This window comes from Maniola jurtina, chromosome 4, assembly GCF_905333055.1.
Source record: "Maniola jurtina chromosome 4, ilManJurt1.1, whole genome shotgun sequence".
NCBI lineage: Eukaryota > Metazoa > Arthropoda > Insecta > Lepidoptera > Nymphalidae > Maniola > Maniola jurtina.
In genome coordinates this window covers 16056229-16075203 of record NC_060032.1, presented here as the reverse complement: position 1 = coordinate 16075203, position 18975 = coordinate 16056229, and the positions used below count along the sequence as shown (strand labels likewise).

Genomic DNA, 18975 nt, shown 5'->3' with positions numbered 1-18975 from the left:
AAATGGGATTTTTTTACTTTTTCATTCATTTTTTGACCAAGCAGTCGTGTTTTTAATTTTTTAATTAGGTACTTCAAATATTTATTCAAATCAATTATTTACCGTTTAAATCATTTAAATTAATAATTCATTCGTACATAATTTATTGATAATTTAAATAATAAATAGATATATTATAGTTTAGAACTTATTTTTTGATCGATATATTTCAAGTATCAATGGTATCAATCTGACTATATTTTTGAACTGAAATTTCTTCTTTACCGGCCCAGTGATGATTTTGCGTGACACAAATAAACAACTAAGCAAATAAGTAAATTTTCTTACGGATTTTTTACTGCTTTTGACGTGATGTATTTGTCATGATTTTGTAAAGGAATTGTCTAATAATAAGCGGAATTTTGTCAGTTATCTAAACGTAGTATTTGTATGGTTTTAATCTTTAGCGTGGCTCACAATTACAATACATACAAGTAGGCTCGATTTAATTATTGATATGTATTATTAACCCCCGACCCAAAAAGAGGGGTGTTATAAGTTTGACGTGTGTATCTGTCTGTGGCATCGTAGCTCCTAAACTAATGAACTGATTTTAATGTAGTTTTTTTTGTTTGAAAGGTGGCTTGATCGAGAGTGTTCTTAGCTATAATTCAAAAAATCGGTTCAGCCGTTTGAAAGTTATCAGCTCTTTTCTAGTTACTGTAACCTTCACTTGTCGGAGGTGTTATAAATTTTTAATTTACACTTGTATTTAAATAAAACCTTTGCCGGTCCTAAAAAAACAACAAATACTTGGTAAAAGTTGATCGGAGTTAGAGTTAGGCAGACAACATCAACACAAAGGGCGAGGTATTATCATTTTATAATACTTTCATATATATATACATACATATGGTAAACTAAAACACATGACCTCATTTGCGGTGCAATGACGAGCAATATGTTATCTGTGGTTAGGATGCATGAATGGGGAGCGTTGGTATTAAAAGCTGCGCGTGCGGCATGTATCGCAGGTTTTCCTGTTTGCGTGCGCGAATTTCGTCATTGCGTAACCGAGACAATGCCATTAATTCGGCGTCTCGATAATATATGTATGTAAACACCGGTTTTTTATTGCTTAATACTACTACAATCAGATATGCAGTCAGGTTGTCCTTTAGGCTGAATGGTTTGCGATAATTGCTTTGATGAAAAAAAGAATGTACCTAATTCGTTTAAATATCTTACTTAAACAGCTATATTAGACTATGAACATTAAAAAGAATTATCGTTTCATTGATTATTATTATTGTTCTTTCATTGATTTCTTTCTCATGTTTAAATACGTCAAATGTACTGAACAAAGTAGTACAGACTGTACAGATACCTAATGACGCTCCTTTGGTAAAACCTAATCTACATTTAGCCTAAGAATATAGAACTTCTAGCTAGAGCATGCTGTGGTGGCCCCTTAAAAGTCGTTATAAGTCGCATTAAAACACCTACTTAGGAACAATGATTAGGAATTTCGAATTGGTATACATGTAGAGTGAGATAACGGATGGAGATGAGATGAAGGAAACTGATACCTGAAGTGTGAACAATAATATCGCTTGTATCAAAACAGGCAAAGGAAGTCCATCTGGAAACAATATTGGGTTTGTTTGTTTGGATGTTTGTGCGGCGCGTGCGCAATGCTACGCCGGTATTCTGTAGTTTCCGCTCTGATGGATTAGGCGACCGTTGTTTTAAGTATCTTTAAACCAAAATCTGCTAAGCTTTTGATTTTAGTATCTTTAGAGGTTTTTAGAAAAGGACAGACACAGTTTGACAGTTTTGAGCTGTCAAACCTCGTGACTTTAGCTGCCAATCGCGAGCCTAATTTTGTAGCGTGCATTATATTATGTAGATGAGATAAAGAGTATTTAAATGTAAAATTCACGTTGCGTCCTTTTTTAGTATTATTAAAAAGAAAAAGATGCAAATACTTACTGTAAATATAGTTTAGAGAAAGATTACAGGATCGGTGCTAATGTTAAGTAATCCTACTAATATTATAAACGCGAAAGTTTGTAAGTATGTTTGCATGGATGTTTGTTACTCTGCACGCTAAAACTACTGGACGGATTTGGCTGAAAGGAATGGAGATAGATTATACCTTGGATTAAAACATAGGATACTTTTTATCCCGGAAAATCAATGAGTTCCCACGGGATTTTTAAAAACCTTTATCCATGGGAACGAAGTCGCGGGCATCAGCTAGTAATAAACATTTAATCGTCATTTTTAATCTGTGTCATGAACTCTACATGTTCCCTAAACATATTAAAAAGAACATTAATCAATCAGTACCTACTTACCTAATGATTAAAATGATTAAAAAACCGTCGATTAATGAGTGCGTTTCCTGTTTCAATACCATTAGATGAAGCAATATCCGGCCATAATGCCAATAAAAATAACTCATCTATTAAGCGGAAAAATTTCTATCATCTCTAGGTACATATAAAAAACTTGTACTGACTGTACTGACTGACTGGCTGTCAATGCAAACGCACATCCTAAATCGCTGGGGTTGGAAACTTGAAATTTTGAGGGTAAAAGAGTATATTTTATGCAAGGATTTTTGAAAATTCTACGCTCAAAGGGGTCAAATAGGGGATGAAAATTTATATTAAAGTCCGTCATTTTTCAAGATATGTATTATATTATGTATGAAAATTGGTCTTTGGGTTTTGGTTAAAAATGAAGAAGTACGTATTTCATGGGGTTTAAAAGAAGATAAAAATGTGTAAAAAAATCCATAATTTTTCAAGTTATACCGTTATATCTATGAAAATGGTATATCAGCTTACGGACAAAAATGACGTACGCACCTGTTTCAGGATTTTTGGAAATTCCACCCCTAGTTTTCAAAAATTCCACACGAGTGAAACCTTGTCGAGTCAGTTAGTCTTTTTTATGTAGGTATTACTACTTCATTAATTTTCATTGGACGCCCTGACCTTTACAAATTTAGGGCCGTTTCATTAACTATAAATCCTTACGAAATATTTTCTTCTGATGGCTATTAAATATAACAGTAAATAGAGCTAAATATAGCTTTATTTACTTACTAGCTGTTTCCCGCGACCTCATTCGCGTGGATTTAGGTTATTTTAGATTCCGTAGGAATTTTTTAAGAAGTTTTTTAAGTTTTTTTAGTGCACTTAGGATAGGTTCATACTCCAGGAATATATCCTCCGAGTAGTTCTACCGGTTTAGGCAATGTTTTCTATAAGATAGGACCGAGATTTTTAAACAATTGAGAAAGAGCAGACTGCTATAAAATAATCCTTTTGGAATTGTGTTTGTTTGATATTTTAGTAAAATTGCGAGTCGTACTTTTTTACTTTTTGCTAATAGTAGCTAATGATGATCAGTCTGAAATTATTTATATTTAAAATTATGATTTGATGAAACATTCTTGTTTTACAAATTTTGTGGTGACAAAACTTATAAAAAAAATACAAAATTATTACAAAAGCGAAATAAAAGTCTTGGAAAGAAAACGGCCTTGGCTGATATCAAATTTTTGATAACATAAAAAATATTCACGCAAGAATGTACCAATATATGGTCTAGAAAAAGTTTACATATGAGTCAAATTCTGTACTTTCGTATACCGGCGTTTTTACCACACAGCTTACCCAATATCCGCATGTTGTAATATCGCCTTCGACCACGGTCCTGCCATTCCTACTTGTATAACCATGGTTATAAGATTCAGTGTTGATTGGCAGTCACCTTGAGACCGCCTACCGCACGTTGCTAAATCCTTTCAAACTTTTGTTCCGTGGTTCTTCAATACCTACAGTCATTAGGGCTGCATCGCGCTATTAAAATTTTCTCACACGATCATTGAAATGAGGGCCACAATATATTAAACGCGAGTTCAGAATTTGACATTATATAATTCAGAACTTATTGTGAGATATATTTTAATAATTAAAATTTTCGTAACCATATTTTTTCTGTAGTTGCCTTTAAAAAAAGTAAAACATTTTAAATTTAAAAATGGCACCATACAGCCACCATATTGTTTTTTTTTTCAAAAAAATTATAGCAAGTTCACTTAGATAGATCTAACAATTCTAACGATACCCCAAACATACTCTAAACCTGTACTGGCATTTGGAAATTATGGTGGAATAAATAAATTCACATGTAAATACCTAATACATGAACCATGAAAACATTACTCTCCTTTTTTGGGCAGTCGTTTATAAAATAGGAAATAAAAAGGCAAACTGAATTAAAATTACCACGTCACTTTTCAAAATTACTAAAAGATACGTCGCCGTCGTATGGTTATAATGATCAGACTATTTTATTAATATCTAAAGTTACCTATTGAACATAAAATGGTGTTATAAGGACAATGCATTCTATCACAAATCCTGTATAATAAAATTAACAACTATTATAATAATAACGTGTTATACTAATTATTATACAATCATTATACAATATGACGCATTGTACAAAGCTCTGAAGCATCAAAACAATCTTACATTATATGGCTTTAAAAAAATTCTATTTGCCGATCTTATTGTTAAGTATACATAAAAGCAATCACTATTGAGATTCGTATTTAATTATAGGAGGATAAGGTCGAAAATCGTTTGCTAAAACGTAATTCGTGACTTCTACAAGTATGACCTTTAGGAGTTTTGTATCGAATAAGAAATGAGCCTCTCCAAACGATGTTACAAGCTACTTTGGCAAAAAAGGTCTATCACTTAGGACCTAAGGCTAATTCATGTCGTTCGGAATGTTTTTCAAGAGGAGTTTATTCGAAGAGCGCTATCCATACAAACGTTATTTGGTTTGCTAATATTAACCAATCAAATTCAATGAAATTTTATACACAAATTCTGGAAAGTAATATTTGCGTCTGTGGTTTTCCAGATTTTTATAAAAATTAAAGTTATGCTCAAAAATTTACACACAAATCTTTGAAACTACACATTTTTACGGAAATCTTTCAAAACAGACACAGATGCGTATTTGTGTCTAAAACGTATCTTAATATCGTAATGGTTAATATATTCAGATTATTTAAAACTAACAGAATACAGAATTCTGAAAATTAAAAAATGCCCAGGTTCAAATGCCAGATACTGCTTACTTTTTAACCCCCGATCCAAAAAGAGGGGTGTTGTAAGTGTGAGGTGTGTATCTGTGTATCTGTCTATGGTATCGTTGGTCCTAAACTAAAGTACCGATTTTAATTTTTTTTCATTTGAAAGGTGTCTTTATCGAGAGTGTAAATAAAAAAAATAAAAAAAAATATAATCCAAGAAAATCGGTTCAGCCGTTTGAAAGTTATCAGCTCTTTTCTAGTTACTGTAACCTTCACTTGTCGGGGGTGAAATTTTTAATTTACATTTGTACATAGTAACATATAATTTCATGTCGAAGTTTAGAAATAGGCTTTCGATATTCTTCGAAGGTAGTATCACTGTAAAACTATAAACAACAAACAAGGCACCAATTATTCCTGGTGTATTAAATACCAAAGAGTATCTAGACACAGTTATAGGCTTCTTCTATTATGTAAAGGTATTGTTTTAAGGTTTTCGGTATATTTTTTTGGCTCTATGTGAGATGTTAGCAGCAAAGAGAATATTTGAGTTATCTAGACTAGAAGAGCGACTAAGTTTACAGAGAAAACACGAATGGCTACAAGTGGTAACCTTGTTATCCTTTACAAGCTATAATATTATAGCACGACACAGATCTTTGCCGTAACGATCTAGATTCTAAGTGAAGACACTAGAGTAAATTAAACCAACGATATTAAGAGGGTTGCGGGAAGTGGTTGGATGAGAAAGGCTGAAGGCCGGGTGTGAGGACCGAGGCACTTATCAAGGAAGGCTATGTCCAACTCTGATCGTCTACAGGCTAATGATGATGGATGATCTTTGCTATTGTCTGTGGTAGAATGCAAGACAAATTATCAAACTCGTTGTTAATGAGTATCACTAATTGTTTTATTGCGATAAATCTATATCATTGTCTAAAATCCGTTTAAACCAACTCTGGTAATGGGCCGCCATTTTTCAAAACTCAAGAGGTGCGTGAACCAACACCTATAGCTATGCAGTCTGTATCGCTACGCGTATGTGTCATGCCAATCAAACGTACGTATAGTCTGCGCATTTTAAAATATGATTGTATGAGATTTAACTATTTGGAATTTTATAATATCTTTGGTTTAAACGTAGTAGATGCATCTCAAGTCACGTCTTTGCTGCTATAGTTTCGCAACGATACTGGATTGGGGCCCTATAGACCCTGTGGGAGGCTCTCATCAATTTACATTGTTTGTGGATCGTCTGGCCTAAAACGTTCGGTGTGGATACAACTAGAATTGGTTTCATGTTTACATACAGAAGCTACTAATTGAATATATGTTTAACTTGTTTGGGTTATAAAGTAACAAAATTCCTTGAAAGGCTCGAACGAAAAATCTCGAACCTTTTACTTGGTCAGGAATAAAAGATTGATTAAAACTCCTGTAATGTTTTAGGGATTATGTAATATGTATGTGAGTTTCTATATTTCAGCACTGTGTATCGCGGACAAAATCGCGAGCAAAAGCTAGTATATTATATACGTCAATACAGCATCTATTAATACATATCCATTGATAGCTGCTGTTGTTTGTTTATAACTTTATATGGCAGCTTTATATAAGTTTGATTATTATGTGTACAGGATAGAATGTATAGGGAGGAAAATAGGTTGGTGTGCGTATAACCGGAAACTGCAATGACGTCCCAGTTATTGTTGCCTCCTCGGCGTGACGCATGCGCAGGCTAGACGTGATAGCCGGTTTAGGTTAAATTAATATTTACATTGATCCTACAGTGATCGCTAAATAAATAATTCAAAAAGTAGAACTTTTCCTTTACCGATTATTTTCTACCAAATCAGAAAACTGCGATATTTCTTTCGCTTTGGAGAAAGAAAAATCTTGCTTTTGAAAGGAAATGAACGCTTTTAGAATAAGAAAATCGGAAAAATCAGGAAATCTCAATTATTGTTGAGGTCGATCAGTTATGATTATCAATATCGGTCATTGAGGTGAGAGTGGTCTAAGAAAAAATGGTATTTTAAAGAAAAAAGCTGCATTAAAAAAAATATTCAGGAATCGAAACCGTACTTTTTCTTTAAAAATGGTCTGATTTTATTTTTGTAATCGATAGAGTAGGTATCGATATATCGTAAGTAAATGTTGTAAAGGAAAGAACTTAACCTAGAATAAGAGCGTATGTTAAGTACTTTGTTAGTTACAAAAAGGTGTTTATTTTCGTAAAAGGCTTTCTTTCAAAAAACCTTTCTTAAAAATTTCTTTATTTTGTAAGAACTGGGTTAGTAACTACTACAAAAATTGTACAAAGGACATGCAATACGCAGTTTTGCAAAAACATCTGCAATAGACAAAAACGTATTGTAAAAAAAAGGACAAGTGCGTGATAAACTCGTGTGGAGTTGGTTCCGTACGATGAATATGTAATATTATAGAAAAATGACAATATTTTTAATTATCTTTCACGTTCTCTTCTTTTTGTTATTATAAATAAATAATATTTACCTACTATTTTCTATATTTTTCAAAAATTTTGGCTCAGTTCTTTTACAGGTAAGGGAATCTATTTTTTTTTTTAATAAAAGAACTGCATATTTGAAATTGAGATTTTTCATAAAAACGGATGATGTACAGTCGGACAGATACTCGAGGGTTCCTATTAAGGTTCGGTTTTTCAAATTGACGTACGGAGCCCTTAAAAACTATTCGAAAAAAAAAGGTAGTTACCGTTGCGAAATATAGAACGCAGCTATTAAGTTGTCAATAAAAAATTGCAAAAAACCGCGAAAAAATGCCACCGATTCTTTATGCCGTATACACTTAAAAGAACCTTTTACGGTTATTCCTTTTTTTTCAGTGTCGAGGGTATACTCCCGCTACCGGAGGCAGGTAGGTTTTTTGTAATGCACGTTTTGGAATTGGGTTAAGTATTTTTTTGATGAAGCAAGGTGAACTGTATGCGGCGGTGTATGGTTACGGAAACGCGCGGTTTTTACCCGCATGACCCTATTAACTATTTCGGGGCATGATCGTTTCACATGTTTTAAACTTTTAGAGTGTTAGAAAAAGTTCTTCAAGTGGTTAAATCTTAAAATGTGGGCTTTTTGAACAAAAACGCTTTCAAGGAGCTTAATTTGCTATAACGCGTCAAAACAGACAAATCTGTATAGTGGTGGTAGTATGGTACGACGTGCAGCTTGTAAAATTATGCACCGCTCGCCCTCCCACTACTAAAGAAGCGGGAAGTGGAATGTTCCTGCTTCGTGAACTCTACATCTCCTGAGAATGCTCCGGTATTAGAATGAAAAGTACATTGGGTGTATTCTGAAAAATCTGTGTGGTGTTGTGTGTTAATGGCCAGTGGAGTGTATTGCTTGCTTTTCCTGCTTCTTTATTTGTGGGAGGGCGTTTGATGGATATCACATAAGGCACATTGTGCTATTCAGATTTATATGTTTAGGCGGGTGATAGCAAATTAAGCTAATAGTTCCTTGTATATCACGGAATTCCGCAAAGTAACGCGTGCTTCTATCCAACAAAAACGGACGCAAAGTTTAGCTATTTATGTTTTTGTTTTCCTTTAAGGAATCTAAAAATATGAGCTTATCACATTGTAGGTATAGTGATAAAAAATGTAAATAAGGAAGTTACAAGTTTGCATGTACTCGTACCTATGTACCTATAATATTTTTGTTATTGTCTATTTTTGTCAGTCAAATATTAGGTAATTTTCTTGTAATACGCAATTCGAGAAAAACTAACTGAATACACATACCTACCTAATTTTATGACTACTTCCGCACAATCATATTATTACTACCAATCGTACTGTAAGTATATATTTATTCAATTTTAAACACAAAGATATGATATTCCTAATGCACGCAAAACTAGTATCATAGTTTAATCTTAAGTTGCAACATGGCAGCTAGCGCAATAGCTCTCTTTTTTTTCTTTTTTTTTTTAAATTCGCCGCTCGATTCCGTAAAACCTGCATCAATCATTATTACAATCGCAATTGCTGTTATTGACAATGGTATTCTTGTCACAACAATGCATTGTAGCCAATAGTGAGCGAGCGTCAACCAATCAGAGGTGATTGCGATCGTGACATTGTAGCTGTCATTCTACCGCCATCGAGCGGCAGGTCATAGAGTATAGACTAAGGATTAAATACACAATCCTGCCTGAGATTTGCTTTTATACAATACGCAATCATACGCCTCGTGTTCTGATTTGACCACCTGTTTTGCGGGCACTATACAAATTCTGAGTAACCAGAGTAATTGGCATAGCTCATCGAGTCGCGAAGCTGAAGTGGCAATGGGCAGGGCACATAGTTTGAAAATCGATAGATATTAGGGTCCAAGGTGCTGGAATGGCAATCTCACACCGTAAAACGCAGTTCAGACACCTCACCAGGTAGACAGACGACATTAAAACAGTTGCAGGGAGCCGCTGGATTCAGGCGGCGCAAGAACGTAGCGTGCGGAAGTCCTTACAAGAAACTTATGTCCAGCAGTGGACATTTATCAGTTGACTAGCTTATACGCGCGACTTCTCCTGCGTGTATAACACTTTCAAACCCGTATTTTACCCCCTTGGGGGTTGAATTTTCGAAAATCCTTTCTTAGCGGATCTTCACGTCATAATAGCTATCTGAACGCCTTTCAGCCCGATCCGCCCAGTAGTTTGAGCTGTGCGTTGATAGATCAGTCAGTCGGTCAGTCATCTTTTCCTTTCATATATTAAGATGATGATGATACAAAGTCTTCGATCTATGTGTAATGATTCGTCCGGTGGGCTGCGAATGGTGCGCGCGCGCCGACCGACCTTCAACCAAGGCTCGTCGGCGGTGGGTTTCACAACACCGTAACCTGTTAGAGCGAGCCTCGCACTTCTGAGGTAGCGAGTAGCTGTGTAAACATTACTGCCGAAAATATGTTTAAAAACAAAGTAAGTATGTACATTGTACAGTGCAAAAAAAGTTTTCCAAAACCTGACTGTCGTTCGCACTGCATCAGATCTCGGATATTTTTTTTCATAATTGAAAATGGCGCCCTACAGCTGCCATATTGATTTTTTTAAATCAAAAAACGTATGCCAGTATTAGGTAATATGTACTCAGGACTATTATAGTCCATATTTTTGTTCCCTTGTTCAGTCACAGACAAGACTAGCCATCGTCGATGCACATGCAAAATCCGCTATGTAATGTTTTAGAATTTTCGTTTTTGATGGCATTTTGCCCGGTTTTAAAAGGTGCGTGTTCATGCAGAAATCTGTTCTTTAATGTGTGTGTTAATTCAAGAGATAACTTTCTTAGCCATGTGATTTTGATCTAAAAGTAAAGTTTTTCAAATAGTTTCCCGAAAACTTTTGACTTTTCACATTGCGGAATTTTCAGGCACAGCGACGCAACGCTTGTTTTCTGTACTAATTATTATTAATTCTATGCAAAAGTAGGCAGGTTTATAAAACTTTATTGTTTTAAGATAAAACACAATATTCTAATAGGATCATTAGTATAGCTAGTTTTTCAATTTATGATCGGTGCATTATTCTCTCATTGTAAACCTACAGAGTAAGGAAGTTGTAAAACAGTTTACACCTTACCCAATTGGCGGTGTCATAGACTTATTTATCTTTCAAATTCTAAAAACGGATGCGTCAACGTCATTTGAATACTGAAACTGCGTCCTATAAAAAGCTGTCTGATTTTGTTATGCTTCTATCTCACTCTGTTGTTATACTTGCAACGTGTGTAAAAGAGATGACGACCTTCCAGGAAGCTGGTCAAAAAAAGGACAACCCTTCCTCACCCTTTCGGCGCATTCTATTGTTTACGTTGCATCAAAAAGTCGTATATTTTCTCCGTCGTAATCTATAATAAACTTAATTTTGATAGAGTTTAAGTGTTGTTTTTCATTGATAGTTGTAGTTCTTTAATCGATTTTAATATATTGAAGACATTAATATAATTCAATTTTTTTTGTCGCGAGGTTTGAATATCGTCGAACAGGTACCTAGTCAGTTGTTTTCGTTACCCGACTACGCCGAAGCACAAAAAGAGTTATGAGTTTAACAGTTTACTTGTACGTAACATGGGGCAGCAAACTGATTTTTAGCAAAAAAGCGAAGTAGTTTTATTCATGCAAGAGGAAGAGATTGCACTCTTATGAATAAATCTAGGGCAAACGGGAGCAAAAATCTAAGTACTGGTTCACTTACGATTAACAAAAAAGGTATAACAAATGATCTTCACCATAAACGTTTCAAAAACTAATCAGATCACATACATATTATATCTATAGATCACAAACGTCGTATTCCGCAAACATATCATTTTTAACCCCCGACCCAAAAAGAGGGGAGTTGTAAGTCTGACGTGTGTATCTGTGTATTTGTGTATCTGCGTATCTGTGTATCTGTGTATCTATTTATCTGTCTGTGGCATCGTAGCTCCTTAACGAAGGAACCGATTTTAATTTAGTTTTTTTGTTTGAAAGGTGGCTTGATCGAGAGTGTTCTTAGCTATAATCCAAGAAAATCGGTTTAGCCGTTTGAAAGTTATCAGCTCTTTTCTAGTTTTCTTAAAGGTTTTTGTGACGGGGTTTTTTTAAAATTTTGAGTTATACAAAAGATAATTTGACAAATATTCTATTCACAAATCTTTTACTTTGCAAATGTGTTAAACGTTAAAATATCATGTTCAGCAAATATTTATTTCGATTTCCAAATCGCGAGTTCACAACATCGCGAATTTGGAGTGGGGGACAGGGAAGACAAGTCCTAATATCAACTTATAGTAGAGTAGGTATTAGGTTCATCTTGTATTTCTATAGTTATGGTATTATTAGGAATCGCTGCTAATAATTATTTATTGACGCTTGAAGAATATAATATATGCAAATATTTCGGAGAACATCGACCTTTGTCGGCGCTGGGCAGCCTCCGGGTTGTTATTTATTATTATGAGGATCCCATCTTTGCTTTTAGTCTGTGTTTTATCCATATTATATTTAACACTAGCGACCCGCCCCGGCTTCGCACAGGTAGATACTAATGTGGTGTCAATGTGGTTGTTTTGTTATATTTCAAAAGAATATGACAGCATGTTCGATGAAAGCTCTTCCGACCTCTTGAACATTATTATCGTCATGTTTTAACAAATTAATAAAAAAATGTATTAAACTGTAGGTATAAATCTTCCTCTTGAATCACTCTATCACCAACACTAAAAAGTAAAACATAATTTTTGTTTCTACACGTGTAATGTATGTATGAAGTCCTCTTACAATAAGATTTGTTCTAGTAAAACCTACCTAATACCTATATTATACCTACTTTCCATATTATTGTAATCACAAACAGCACACGACTGACTAGTCATAGGAAACCTGTTCACGCAGACATTAGTTTCCTATCAAACTTATCGGACCACGGGTTTAAACTATGTTTTAGATGATAGCGAAATAACCTAGAAGACGTCGGTATCACTTAGTAGACATCGTACGTTCACTTAGCAGAAACTTAAACGTACGGTTTTAACGCGGCATCGTGCTTTGCAACCGCTTGGCGGCAGGGCTTTCGGTGAAAAAAAAAATACGGGAATATGCTCGTAAAATCAAAATGCAGCATTAGATGCAATATCCCATTGTTCTGTACCGTCGCATCCGTTGTGGCTAACACATGTTAAATATTATGATTTGGGGATTCCGTTATAGAACGGATTTAGAATTATTGAATACTAATGAGGAAGACGTTCAGCTTTGTATCAACGACAAGAGCTGTCAGAGGCTGTGTTTCAAGATTCAAGACAGTTTGCACTCTTGTCCCCACTTCTTACGAGTACGAAGTTCAATTACCAAGACGCACCTGTTTGTATTTTCCTCGAGCATTGCCTATTCAATTCAAATTTCTTAATTGCGAATATAGGTAAAAAGTGGACATGTTACAAAAATAAAAAATTGGCCAAGTGCGAGTCAGACTCGCGCACCGAGGGTTCCGTACTCGGGTATTTTATCGACAATTTGCGCGATAAATCAAAAAGTATTATTCATAAAAATAAATAAAAACCTGTTTTAGTAGGTAAAGCATACAATACATGACATCCCTTGACATGACATCTTCACATCCCGAATCCCAATGCCTACCCGACTGGTTCGATGAGGTGAAGGTATAACTTTTTACCCGCCTTTCACTTCCGACAGGTATCGAAGGGATAGGTTGCGATATTAGGCTAAGCAGCTGCGCCTGCGCCAGATTTCCTGTACTCTTTGATGCGCATGGGAAATGGTTTGGTTTATAGTTTTTTTTTGTTTAGATTACGGTACAGGTAGAGGTGACCCACTTATTATTTGGAAGCGATCGATGCAATTTGATACTTTGTTACTAAACCATGGTTCAATATAATTACTTTTTAGGATTAGGATGTAAGATATTTTTGAATTTCGATTATACATACATTACAATTAAAGAAATGGAGAGTGCCTGATCCCGAAAAAAACTCGATCCTAGAAATCCATAATAATTATAGTTAAGTCTAAAAAAAAGACCGACGAAGTCACGCGTACACACCAGTGAAATAATAACATTCCATACCAAATATGTCTTTGAAATGCATCCCAACCCGAAGCACCTACTTATCAAATTAAAATAATAATAATGACAAACGGCATGTAATTGAATCGAAAGTGCAATGTAATCGGATATGTAATAACACAGATCGTGTCCAATCGGTCCGTCCATACTCGGAAGCGGCCCGGGCATCGAACCCGCAATACCGCGAAATGATGATGCCGCACTCAGCGTTGACTCGCTGACGACGCTTGATAATTATTGAATCAGTATCGTTGCTTTAACATACCTATTCTATATTTATAGACAACTAGACGATGTCCGCGACTTCGTCCGCGTGGCTATAGGCTTTTTAAAAATCCCGTGGAAACTCATTGCTTTTCCGGGATGAAAATTTATCGAAGTCAATTTCCGGGGCGTAAGATACCAAATTTCATATAAATCCGTTAGATCCTTAAGTATCCCGTAGAAATTCTTTGATTTTCCGAGATAAAATTCCTATGTCCATACCCGGGATGTAAGTTAACTCTGTACCAAATTTCATTAAAATCGGTACAGGGGTTGAGCCGTGAAAACGTACCAGACAGACAGACAGACAAACAGACACACTTCCGCATTTATAATATAAAGTATGCACTAGCAGATGCGCCCCGGTTTCCTACCCCTTAGGGGTTGAAATTCCAAAAACCCTTCCTTAGTGGGTGCGTACGTTATAAAAGGAACCTACTCTCAAAATTTGATGATGAAAATTGATTTGACAAACACTGATTTATATCAACGATTCGCTGAATCAAATTGTGATAGCTTAGTGGTTAAGATGTCTTAACCCCCATCGGGGCTTCGATCCCGGGCACGCATCTCGAGGGCACTTTTTGGAGTTATGTGCATTTTTTTTTTTTTTATTCACTATAGGTAAGCGCTTGACCACAATCACACCTGATGGAAAGTGATGATGTGGTCTAAGATGGGACGCGTTTACCTAGAAGGTGCCTATTCACTCTTGTTTTAAAGATACCCGGATTGTAATTGGTAGGAAACACAGATCGCGGAAGAGTATTCCAAACCTTAGCCATGCGTATGAGGAATGAAGACGCAAAACGTTTCGTGCGTGTAGATGGAATGTCAACGACATAAGGATGGAAACTCGCCCGACGTCTTGCGGTTCGGTGGTAAAATGGTGAAGGGGGGACAAGATCGAAAAGTTCCTGTGCACACTCTCCGAAATATATCCTATAAAACACCGATAAGCCGGCGACCTTACGGCGGTGATCGAGACTTTGAAGTTTCGCCAACAAAGGAGAGTCTTCGCCTATAAGTCTCCTAGCTCGACGGTCAACGGCATCCAGAGCCGCTAGTTGGTACTTAGCGGAGCCATCGTAGAGGTGACTGCAGTACTCCATGCACGATCTGACTTGTGCTTGATACAAAGTAATCAGTTGGCGCGGCGTGAAGTACTGCTTTACCTTGCTTTAACGGTGAAGGTTCATCATGAGGAAACCGGCAGGCCTTAGATTGTCTAATGTTCTCAAAGGTGTGTGAAAACTGCCAATCCGCACTAGTGTGTGGTAGTTCCAAATCCTTCTCATTAGGCGAGAAAACTTATGCTCAGTAGTGCGTCGGCAATGGGTTGATCAGGATGATAAAATGATTTCAGTGCCGTGATTAATTAAATTATAGCGCCATCTAGAATATTCAGTTTTGAGGCGGTTGAACAACTTAAAATAATTAACAATTTAAATAATTCTTCCCTCGGTGAGCGAGTCACTCGTACTTGGCCAGTTTTTAACCCCCGATTCAAAAAGAGGGGTGTTATAAGTTTGACGTGTGTATCTGTGTATCGGTCTGTGGCATCGTAGCTCCTAAACTAATGAACCGATTTTAATTTAGTTTTTTTTGTTTGGAAGGTGGCTTAATCGAGAATGTTCTTAGCTATAATCCAAGAAAATCAGTTCAGCCGTTTGAAAGTTATCAGCTCTTTTCTAGATACTGTAACCTTCACTTGTCGGGGGTGATATAAATTTTTAATTTACACTTGTTAGATTTATACCTAAAAGATAGATACGTCAATTCAATATCAATGGTAAATACAAATAGAATAAGGAAGGAAAACTGCTTCTACGCATTTGATACTGATGTGGAAAAAGCAATTTATAACATACGACATATAATGTTATTCTTTATGCAATTATATGTAACTATGATTATGTACAGCGTGCATATAAATTAATGCTTATTAATGGGCGTGTATTGAGTAGGTATTGTTTTGTTATAATATCTAATCAAATCTAATACACTTTTATAATACGAGTACTTTGAACTACAGTATAATCTCTTAATACTATAAAACGAAGGTCATGACAGGGTATGTAACCCCGAATACTTCTTTTTAGTATATTTAAGTAATTCGTTAGACTGAGGTATAGCTTTTTGTCCATAATGCAAATTCCAAATAAAAACGGTCTAATAATTTTCAAAATGCCTTCAAATATATTAATGATTTTTCAGTTTTCAATTTTTTTGTAACTCTTTCGATTAATATCTTTACTATCGTAAAGGTATCTTTGGTAAAAACTTGAACAAAAACCGATCGACACAGCGTGTTTATTTTATGACGCAGCAAAGTGGAGCAATGCAATTTCTTTGATAACCCTGTATGAGAAACCCTCACGCAAGTGCCAAAAACAACTATATAAAGTTTCATCGTTATTGGAAAAATGGTATACGAATGTATAGGGGACAAACAAAGAAACACAGTATAATTAGTAATTATTAGGTTTTTTCTGAATAGTAAATCATGCCAAAATCAGCAATAAATATGCCTATAAATGCATATTTTCCGTCACATGTCGTTGACCGGTATGTGTGTTAGGGCAACATTGCTTCGTAGGCGGAAACTTTCCAAACAGAAGTATGCACACGAATATGCATTCCATGCACTTTGTAATACGTTATACGCAGTCATAATGGGTTGAAACGCTTTATTATTTAGTTTTAGTTCAATTATTATCAGTTTTCCCATCCAATTTTAATATGGGTACCTTCAAGTCAAGTGTGAATACGCATCTTCTAGGCAAGCGCGCTCAATTTTAGGCTGCATCATCACTTGCCAGATCTGATTGCTAGTCTATGTTAAAAGAATAAGAAAAAAGTTAAGAGGCTTATGCCTGCGACCCTGTCCGCATGGACTACATAAATTTCAAACCCTTATTTTACCCTCTTAGAGGTTACATTTTCAAAACTCCTTTATTAGCGTATGTCTATGTCATAATAGCTATCTACATGCCACAGCCCAATCCGTCCAGTAGTTTGAGCTATGCGTTGATAAATCAGTCAGTCAGTCAGTCACCTTTTCCTTTAATATATAACTGAGAGTTCCCCATAATATTCTCACAGGTGTGTCATGATCATCATCATCCCATCACCGGCTCAGCATGGGTATTCTGTCATGACGAGAAGGATTGGCAGATTCCACACACCTTCGAACTCATTATGGAGAACTCTCAGGCATGCAGGTTTCCTCACGATGTTTTCCTTCACCGTTAAAGTCATATAACTCCGAAAAGTTAGTGATGCGTGAAGGTGTCTTGGTCAATGTGGTGGATTATGGTTTAAGTTAAGCCCTTCTCAATATGAGAGGAGACTCGTTCTCAGTAGTGGGCCGGTCGAGATGATGTATCAAGCGAGTCTGTCGGCAACTATTGAATAAATATGATTTTTGACCTTAACTTTGAATAAACGTCATAAAACTTAAATATATTCTTAAATAACTTGCAATACATTATAATAGAGATTAAAATTAATATGTACATAATTATATTTACTATGTACCTTTACTGATACAATATAAATTTAAGTGTAATATTATATGTACATTTAATTAAACAAGCTGTTGCCTGTAATATACATTTTTAGAGCTGTAGTTGTCGTAGCGGTTCGTAGCAACGCTACGCGCGTAGCAGCTTTGATTTTTTGAAATTGCCTATTTTATTGAAAGGTTGAAAATCATATTTTTCATACTAGCACACCTAATTACGTGTAACGAATATAAATAGTATCACTTTTTGTATTAGAAAAATCCAATAAGATTTTTAATACAATACAGTAATTATTCTAAATAGCTGTTTTGCCTTAGTTTTTCACGGGTCGCTTATAATTGTATAAAATAAACAAAAGGTAAGAGTTATTATTCTTTTTATAAGTGAAAACTGCATGCAATCCGCTTAGTACTTTCAGAGATTAGCCGTTACAAACTGACAAACAGATTATTATTTCAGGTCACCAGGTGTGTTGAATCAGTGGTCATTCGAATATGAAGCGAATGACATAATTTGTAAAAGAATGCGGAATTCCATCCAAATGCAATTAGGTCATGCGCTATTATAAATAAAATTCGCGCTACACTCGTAAATAAGTTATCATAACATTTCATCGGGAAAAATGGAACAAATCTATCTGGCCCACCTTTTTCTACTCTTTTCTACTCGTAGAAATTAATTAAGTATTAAGTAGATGATACTTGATATTACTTCATCCTCCATCCCTCCTCCATCCTTCAGGATTATCCTGAGGGAACTCTTTGATTTTCCCGGATAAATAGTAGCAAATGTCTTTCCCCGGGATGCAAGCTATTTCTGTACCAAATTTCGTCAAAATCATTTAAACGGATGGGCCATGAAAAGCTATAGTATGGAAGTATAGATAGGCCTGGCCTGATAGTTTTTATAAAAGTCGGTCTTGCTAGTTTTCCTCGAAGGAAAATCCATTCTCGACAAGTGGTAGATTCATTAGTATGCAAAAAACATGTTTTTGAAGATTCAAAAGAGCTTGCAAAATTTTGTGTGCGCAGAGAAATCCTCAAAATTTTGTTAAATTCAGTTCAATTTTGGCCGGCACATATGAAGTTGCTTATTGAGCATAATGAGGAATTTCTTGTAAGCTTTTTCTCACTTTTTCTGAATAAGAAAATTAAGCTCAACTAGTGGTGGATTTTTTTCAAGGTCTAAAAGCTTTTATAAAATTTTATTTTTGCAAGTCCAAAAGCTTTTATAAAATTTTATTTTTGCAAGTCCAAAAGCTTTTATAAAATTTTATTTCACAGAAAAACACTTAAAAGTTTCTGAAAAGCCGGTAAATACAAATCATAGTGACTCTCTATCGCTTAGTGATGGATATATTGTGAGCTTTTTTTCTGGATAGAAAAAGTAATTCCAACCAGTAGTAGATTCATTTACTAATAGACATATATTTGAAGGTCCAAAAGTTCTTAATTTTTTTTATTC

At 35.3% G+C, this 18975-nt stretch overlaps 1 protein-coding gene across 5 annotated transcripts in view; it reads right to left on the bottom strand.

Annotated features, from left to right (window-relative positions):
• LOC123864263 (ecdysone-induced protein 74EF) overlaps positions 1-18975 on the bottom strand; it is a 278255-nt gene that overhangs the window by 84431 nt on the left and 174849 nt on the right. The window lies entirely within an intron of this gene.